A 9107-nucleotide genomic window follows, 5' to 3' on the forward strand; every position below is an offset into this window, starting at 1 on the left:
TTTTCTCTCCCCTGTCCAGTTGAGGAGGGAGAGTGATAGAGCGGCTTGGGGGGGACCCGGGGTCCAGCCAGGGGCAACCCCCCACATGCCTTTTTTTTTTTTTTTAAAGAACACTTACTCTTCATTTTACAGCTCCATGCTGCAACTGGAAGCAATACTCCTTCCCTTTTTAATTTCCAGAGCCCACTTTTCACAGGTGTACTGCACGAGCCCCCGAGATGCTCTGCTACAGCATCCCCAAACCACATCCCCACTTGTTTCACCATCCAGGAGTGGAAAACCAGTGAACTCCTTGGCACGTCTGGGAGCCCGCAGCCCAGGCAAATCCCAGGGCTGACACTTGGCCGTGAGGACTGGAAAAAGCTTTCATGGATCCCAGCACAACGTGCTGCTGTATCAGCCCTTCTTGTCTCTTGTGCTCACAAGGTGCTGCCGAGGCGTTTCCTGCTGCTGTTATGACACGCTTTGATGGCTGCACAAGTCATTTTTCCAGTCTTTTATAACACAGTAATGCCTTTATTTGATTGCAAGAGCAAGATCTGCCCTGCCGGATATTTTTGTGGCTGAAAGACCAACGCAATCAAATCAGGCAGATGCAGCATATAGGAAATAAGGACTTCATGCCAGAGAGATGACACTTCGAATCACATGCCATTTTAGACACAGGAAATGAAAATCCCAAAGAGCCTCCGAAGAAATGGAAAGTCATTTAATGTTTCAATATTTCTGTACCAAAATCTCCAGGTAACAGCCAATACCAGTCTTCGTCAATTTACGAGGCTCAGCAGCGCCACGAGGAGCCAGAGATGAGGACTCCCAGGATCCAAATGCTGGCGGCCACAGGGAAGACAGCGGGCAGTTTATTTGCCTGGGAGATGGGTGGTGTACGGCAGCGTACACCCCCCACGAGGGCCAGAAAGCAGGCAGGTAATGAGTCAAGCCCGTAGGACGTGTCGCTCTTTGCTGTGCCCTCTGCAGTGCCTTAAGCAATTTATTGAATTGTCCAGCTCGCCAATTAGCCATAAACTAATGCTTCTGACCCAAAAGGCGTCATGCTTCCCTCCATCCCCTCCCAGCCTCAGCCGTCACTGGGAACGTGAGGGTGCAAAGAAACCATGAATGTACGACTAATGAGTTTTGATAGGCACCATGGAGATAGGAAACAGCTATAGGTTTGTGTATATAAGCTGGCAGAGAAGGTGTTTCTCTTCCAACAGCCCAAGCGGCCCAGCTGGGGTGGCTTCCCATACCTTGTTCCCATGGAGAGCAACTGCAGCTGGTAACTGGAGGAAGAACAAAGAAGCCAGTTTGGTGGAAGGGAGACACACAAACAGCTCTCCAGAGCCACACAGGGAATTTAGAGTAGGAATGAGACAGCAAAGAGCATGGTCTGGTAGGGGAAGACCAGCAGGAACCAGAGGAGATGAGTGCTGACCTGGTGGACTTGCAGTTGCCTCTACAGCAATCAGTGCCGCAAATCTGGGCGTTTTGTTGCTCCTGTGAGTGGGTGGGAGACATGGGGTGCACCAGTTCTGGGGAAAGGCGATGTGGCAGCCCCCCAGCCTGTTCCACCATGGGGTAGGAATCTGCTGTCTGACAGGGCAGAGGGAATGGAAGGGAAGGGCCACCAGACTGGAGGCAACGGTGGGGAGCGGTAATCAGAGTAAGCTTAAAATCACCAAGAACAGGCAATGAAGAACTGCAAAAAGAGTTTATGTAATGATAAGGATTCTCTTAAAACAAAAGACAGACATGACCACTGAAGCAGAGTGGGAGAAAAAGGCTGTGCTGAAAGTACAGGAGCAGCAGATGGGAATAATTCAATATTTCTCTTCTGAAAACTGCACTGGAGTCTGCCATTCCTGGCTCTCACCTTCCCTTCTCACAGAGGAGGAGTTGTCTCCAGACTATAGGTCAGCTGAGCCTTGGCCAGCCATGATAAAGATGGGCACCGGGGCAATTTGTGTCTGCAAAAGGTAACTGGCCCTGCCAAGTCATCTTCTGCAGGGAGGGCTCAGTGATCCAGGATCAACTGTATTAAAGGCATTCAGGGAGATGTCACAGGCTAGAGCTAGTGTAACACAGCTGATAGGGCCTCTGCGCCTAGGAGTTGAGAGTCCCAAAGGGGATACCAATGTCTGCCTGATTTTGGGGACAAGGAGATGACAGAGCAGAGGGAGGAACCCACCCTGCTCTCCCCATGCCACCAGGAGAAGGGGATGTTCAGTACAGGAGCAAAATTTTCTTTCAAAAGTCGTGACTTTAATATTTCCTGAAATACCTCCAAAAGCTTGTGGAGACATCAGCATAGCTTAGCCAGAGTTGCTGCTTCTAGCAATTTCTTGTTGTACCAGAGCTTGTAATTTGGGCACTTGAAATCCAGGTCAGTCTCTTCTTATCTAGGATGCCGGGAGAGAGAAGATACGGCTGCATGTGGGCATCCTGACCAGGATCAGGCTGGTGCTGGTGTTAAGAAAAGATCAAACAAAGGGCAGCATGTGCCACAGCTTTGCAGATTTCAGAGCTGACTTAAGTCAAGAGCTTCTCTGACACAGGCTAGCGTGTCCTCCACTGCTGCTGCTTGGCTATCCATGACTTGTGTCTGGGGCTACCAAAACCCCGGTTGTGTGACGCTGCTGTGAAAGCAGCTGGAATTGGTGGGACCAGACACACCACAGAGGGAGACACCTGAGCCTGAGCTGCCTTCCCTGGTGCTCTTTAAGGGTCTTTTCCAACCTGATTCACACAGACCCATCATCCCAGCACAGTGGAGTAAGTCTTGTGGCTAGTCCAGGCTGAGTAAGATATAAAATGGGTCAGCTGCTAAATTTGTCAGACTGAACTCCAGATTAGACCAACATTTAAGTCAGAGCAGTTAGTTGATGAGTATTTCACTGCAAGGCCCTCACAGAATATCAAAGGGTCTAAGTTTCGATGCCCTGAGGTTAGACAAAAAAGCTCAAAGAAACGCAAAGCAGAAAACCTGAGCATCCCTGACAGAGGACTTCAGGGACAGGTAACAAAGAAAAGCAATCAGTATATGGACTATGTGATAAAACATCCCAATACTCCTGGAAAACGTGCCTGTGCAAGAAGTTGAATAGTATTTGTCCCTGAAAAAAAGATAAGGGTGTAGCATTGGGTGGAAAATAACTGGAAGTGATACTCATTAAAGAAAAACGTGAGAGGGATGTGCTCACCGGCTGGTTATAGCACTGCTGAAGGGTGTTCAGGGAAATGTCAAGAGCAAAGTTTTTCCCTTTTGCTGCCACAGCCCAGTTAAGTTCTGTTTGTGGAATACCGTAAGCAGCATAACTGATCAGCAAGTACACGAGAGGTCTTTAATGCCTGCCAAGCCTCCTGGATCATTTCACTTTAAAGGCTCTAAAGTGCCTAGGACTTCAGAGGATGAAAGCAGAATTGGTTCATTTGTTGAATGCAAACTGAAACCTCTCAAAAATATTAAGTCCCGTTGTAGGGTTAAAAAAAAAATAAAAAAAAACAGCTCAGAAGTCAGCCTGCAGATTTCTGCTGTGGAAGACAGAAAGTGTGAGCTACATTGCTGCAGAGCCAGGTTTCACATGGCAGGGCTGTAAGAGCATTTTACAGCTCCAGTGAGCAAGCACTGCTACACCTGATGACACAGAAGCTGCTGTCTGTCGAGTTTCTTAAACACCAGAGTTTGGTTCAGTCCTTCAGGGGAGCTCAGGCTGGGACGTACGGAAAGCTAGGGCCTGAAAGGTAGCCAGGAGAAACAGGGACAGCAGTGCAGGGAGCTTACAGCAACGCTGCGTGAAGCAGCAAACACCTTCAGTCAGCACTGAGATTCAGGCAGTCCACACTCTCTGCTGTTTAAAGTCTATAGGTAAATCTTCAATATCTTGATAGCCAACGCTAGAAATAAGGAAGTCATATATATAAAGGAACTAATAAAGAGATCCAAACATATTACGTTACAGGTCTCACCACACTGACAAGTAGACAGGACTATTCTGGTTGAAGACTTTATTATGGCCACATTTTTCTCTCGATATTCTTTGACCCTGCCTGCCGTACCACAGTATCCAGTCCATGGCAGATATGGGGCCATAAAGCAGTTGCTGAGATGTGGGATAATGCCACTGAGTTGACGATCTATAGGCAGCAGTCCTTACGGAGAGCTGTGCATTGCACAGGAATTACAAGCTATGCACCGGCGCAACAAATGGAGAATTACAAGGAAGATTTGTGCTATGCCTATGGATTAGGGAATTAATTTTATGCTACCTGTCCAGTTTACTTTGGCTTTGGAACAAATAAAGTTGTAGTGTGCAAAGGAAATACTGGAACCTGGAAGCCTAGAAATACAGTTTTACCTGTAACATCTAGTTTCATCCTCTCATAAAGTATATATCCTTGTCCTGAACAGATGGGTGTATCTAGATTAAAAGCAAAATTTTTCCATTCTTGAACAGAGAAAGGAAATAGGGGGACAGGGGAATACAGTGCTAGGTGTACAGAAGTTAAATATCTCTGCTTGCTTCAGATTTTTCACTACAGGATCTAGTAAATGGGGGCACTACATAAAATGCAAATATAACTTTTTGAGGAAGGGGTAGGAGGGTTTAACAGTACAGCCTTTCTGGAAAGTCTTCCAGCAGAGGATTAGGAACCATGGATGGTATTTCCATAAGCCCTTGTTTTTGGCTTGACGATGACTCCCAGAGAAGCTGATGGTAAATCTGCCATTGTATCCAAGAGGAACAGACTTGAGACAGCGCTGAGCAAACTGAAGATCCCAGCCTTTGACTCAGTAGTGTAAATATTTTGCCTTTATAAGCAGAGATTAGTAAATTCAGGGACGTTATTCAAAATGCAATTTGGTAGCTGCTTCAGTGAGCAGTATCCATACACACGGAGCATACTTATCTCCCATGGTTTTAAAACTGCTTCGTGCCGTTAAGGAACAAGGACATAAAGCACAAAAGCGACCGCAGTCAGTGTCGTAGCGGGTAATCTCAGCACAAAGGAGACAAACGGGTCACAGGCGTATTATTCCCTTTGCAGCCTTACGATGCTGCCTCCCAGGGAGGGTGCACGGCCATGTGGATGGGTGCTAAGAAATACAAACATAGGTGCTTGATTCTGCGTGAAAGCTGCTAGCGTTGGTCTCTCCTGTTGCTGATACGCTGTTTCTAATGAGTACGGAAAACAGCTGTGGGGGGAAAAAAGTAAATCCTCGTTCATGTTCAAAGTGAGAAATATTGTTGCATATAGAGTGAATTTAATCCACTCAGTAGGAAAGTTCCTGGCTGAAGAAGAATCCAATGAAGATGTTCAGATCTGCTGAACTGAGTTGAAGAGTGGATTTTCTGTAGTTGTCTATCCAACATATGTAGCAAAGATCAGGAGAGGGGCACAACGTACCTTCCTTGTAGCTATAGCAGAAGCCAGGGTGGTCACAAAAAACTTAGATATGCACAGAGACTGTGCCCACAAAATGCTGTGTGCACTCAGTGCTCAAGGAAGAAATGGGATTTGAGACAGACATTTTAGACAGTCAGGAAAATGTACTTGTGCTTCCCTGGAACACTGCATTTGAGTAGAGCAGCCTACAGATCCACACCAGTCTTCATCTGAGTGCTCTGCCTTAGTTGGGACGTTCTCCTGCCTCACTATTGAAGGTTGGAATTTGATAATTAGTTGAAGGATTTGAAACAATTTCTTGATCTTAAAGAACTTCTATGATTTTATATTTTGGGAGTTATGAGGACTATATATCTGGCTTAAAGATCCAATAATAGAACTTGTCAAAGAATTCAATTCAGAGAAAATCTCTGACTTGAAATTAATGTGTCTGGAATCTCTACTTACACATGATGAAGAGAAAGTAGAGGTCAGCCAGTACGGCAATGTAAGATGCAGAACACGGTTGCAAAGTCATGGTCTGCAACCTTCTGAAGGAGGAACGAGAACTATTTACATAACAACAGTTTTAATATTTGGAGCTTTGCCCCAGATAATATGGTAACATCGTGGCATGTGGAATTGACGTTTTGCTTAAATATTGTGCTCCTGCTGCAAGATCTGACCTTCCAGTTACATTTAACCTGCCCAGAGTATTAGCTGAAGAACAACCTTTCATGTCATAGGAGAATAAAATCCTATTCATTGACTTCTCTGAGTGTCCAGGACAGCATTAAGAAGTCTGACCATCTCTATACTTTGGTCTGACAGACACTTGCCTCAGTGAATTTTTTCAACAGAAATCCTTTGCTGGGAAAAAAACCAAGAAGCAGAAGATCCAGAGCAAATACAACTGGCTGGAGAGAAAAGATCAGCATACCCATATGACAGAAATGGCTGAACAGTACTGGAGGTTTCTGGTCTTCCTATCTGCTGTACAGTTCCGGAGAGCGGTGGAAAAGTGGCAAGGCATTTACCTGAGGAAAGCCCCAAGCTTATGAGAGCTCATTTATTCTTATTCACCTTAGGTCTTGATACATGCAGAGGAAGTCTGCCACCAGCACACCAAAATGAATTCTATGAGATGGGATAGCTCCCAAATTTAATTTATTTTAATGGAAGCCTCAGTGATATCTGCCCTTGGCAGGAGTGCATACTGGTAGAGCACCTGGAAGAGGAAATATCTCTCCACCTCAAACTGACAAGCTGATATATCTGAGCTGGGCTGAGCTGACCTTCTTTGTCTTAGTTTGCTTCTGCGCTCCCCATCAGACTTGCTGACACTAACGGCCTGGGAGAGCCTGCCACCCTCAGATGTGCCTCAGGGTCTTCATGAAGCACTGATCTGGCTGCTGGACGGTCGTTCATGGAGTCATGGAGCCTTCTCATTATTCTGGAGAGAAACTCTGGGTTTGCACTGGGTTTTGAAATCATAACTGCAGCTGGCATCAATACCACAGGCACGTGTGCCTCATCAACAAGTGCAATTCAACGAGTTCCACTTGAACTGCTCAGTAGGGGGAACAGACAAGGAAACATCTCCCAACCACATCTTCTGGCAGAGAGCAACAGGAATAGATAAGAGGAATTACTGCACAGCCCTGATGTGAACACGAGATAGGCATCTACCATAGGTTTTGATGAAAATCGGATTTCAGTTTCTGGGAGGCTGCTTGTTTTCCTGTATGGTCATTGCAGTCTTAGGTCAACTTTCTTCTTCTGAGACACTTTGCATCCAACACTGTTCATCTTCAGCCCAGATTCACTTCCTTGACTCCATCTGCCTGCATTTACAGAGAATTCGTGATCCTCCAGAAACAAGTATCTTGGTGCTGGCTTCAGCAGTCCTTTGAGTCAAAACCCCTGATTAAAAACCACAATAGCTGTCCGATGAATTCCTCTTCCTTAAAACTGATGTTAACAGTACCATGACCCAGAAATAGAAACATTTGTCAGATCAAACAGTTATGATCAGACACTGGGGGAATGGGGAAAGCTGCCCTCCAGATGCAGCATGGAAGAGCCGACTGCGCGACGGCATAACGGGAATGTGAAAACCAGCCTCCTTTGGGACAGGGTCGGATGCGGAGCCTTGCTCTGCTGGCTCCTCATCGACATGGCTGGGAATTGGACAGAAGAAGGATTGTACTGCTTCAACCCAAAGCAGCTGAGAAAGGATTTCATTCACACCCTGGAATTTCCATGGGTCGCTTGTGCACAGGAATGGCAAAGTGGTGTTGCATAACTCCAGAGAGTAAACTTTCTGGATGACATCCAATGATATTCTTCTGAATAAACTTGTAAGTAGCCATTTCCCTCCAAACTGGAAAAAACCCTTGCCCCAGTCCTTGGGTCTGATGTAGGGCAGAGCCAAGGTGCTGGGGACCAAGCGCTGCGTCTTACATCTCACCCTGCGCTTGACCTAGCCACCGGCTGCCAAGTGCTGCCTTATCCTCCCGCTGATCGAGGACTCTAGCCATTTCTATACGGTTTGTACTCCTGCCAAGTACTGGTTTTGGGTTTTTTTTCTGATGTCTGATTAATCTGAGCTTTTGCTCTATGACTTTCTGCCTCTGAAGGAATTCCCTCTGTGTGCCAGCACTAGTGCCCGGTCAGAGGCACTGGCAATCTCCTCTCTTCTTCATTGCATATTGATGGCGATGCTCTTCCTTCTGGACGGATTCCACCCCTGGGCTTTGTCCCCATTAGCCCACTTCAGAAGGCAGACACTGAAATTTTTCCAAAAAGAGTTCCAGTGGCTACTCATGTCCCTCACCTCCAAGAGACTGAGCTTGTTCTCCCTCCTCAACATATACAGACCCTCCCTGCAGCTCTCAAGGAAAGCACTCAGGTTCAAGAAAGGACTTGGGGTTTCCCTGGGGTTTGGGCATTCAGGGAAGGGACAGGAGGGGACAGGGAAGCTGGGACAGGATGGTAGGGAGGAGAGGGGGGGTCTGCACTCTCCTGCACTGCAATGCAGGCTGCTCTCCATCTTTCGGGGAGGGGGAGAGATGAGGCAGAACCATGGCTGTGGGGATGCCTTGGGCATGTTTGCTCTCTCTGAAATGGCAGCCAAGGGGCTGTTTGCCTCGAGAGCTGATTTGTTAAGAGTTTTAGTTTTTTTTCCACCCAGAAAAAGCAAACCCAAGTATCCCAGGTCATGCTGTGCTATGGGATCGAGCCCAGTGGGCTCACCTGGCTTGCCTCCCATAAGGAGAGCATCAAGTTGTATAGAAAGATGCTTTCTTTTATCTTTGCCTGGTAGCCCAATTTTCTTTGAGAAACTTGCAGGGGAGCCAGTCACAGTGTACACTTTGGTGGAAAAGCTCTGCTGAACAGAGAATCACCGCAAAATACAAGTAATGCCTCATGTTTGATAAAGGCTTGAGCCTGTTGTACGTTCATGGCACCTTGAAGTTCTGCAGATGGAAATCATGGCCAAGCCACCCACCACCATGGGGATTTGCACAAGGGCTATGGGATTTGCCTCCAGGCTTTGCTTGCTGGCAGCCAGTGGTTTGCTTGAGGGGTCCAGTGTCGTTCAGGTAAATACAGTGAAAGTATTTTTCTTTTACTGTAGGGGGGTTGCAGAGGACAGGGGCACCTGGTCCTGCCTCCAGCCTCTCTGGAGGCTGCCGCAAACCCTGGCTCTTTGCACAGCA

Source organism: Egretta garzetta, unplaced genomic scaffold (genome assembly GCF_000687185.1).
Source record: "Egretta garzetta isolate BGI_Z169 unplaced genomic scaffold, ASM68718v1 scaffold65, whole genome shotgun sequence".
Taxonomy (NCBI): Eukaryota; Metazoa; Chordata; class Aves; order Pelecaniformes; family Ardeidae; genus Egretta; species Egretta garzetta.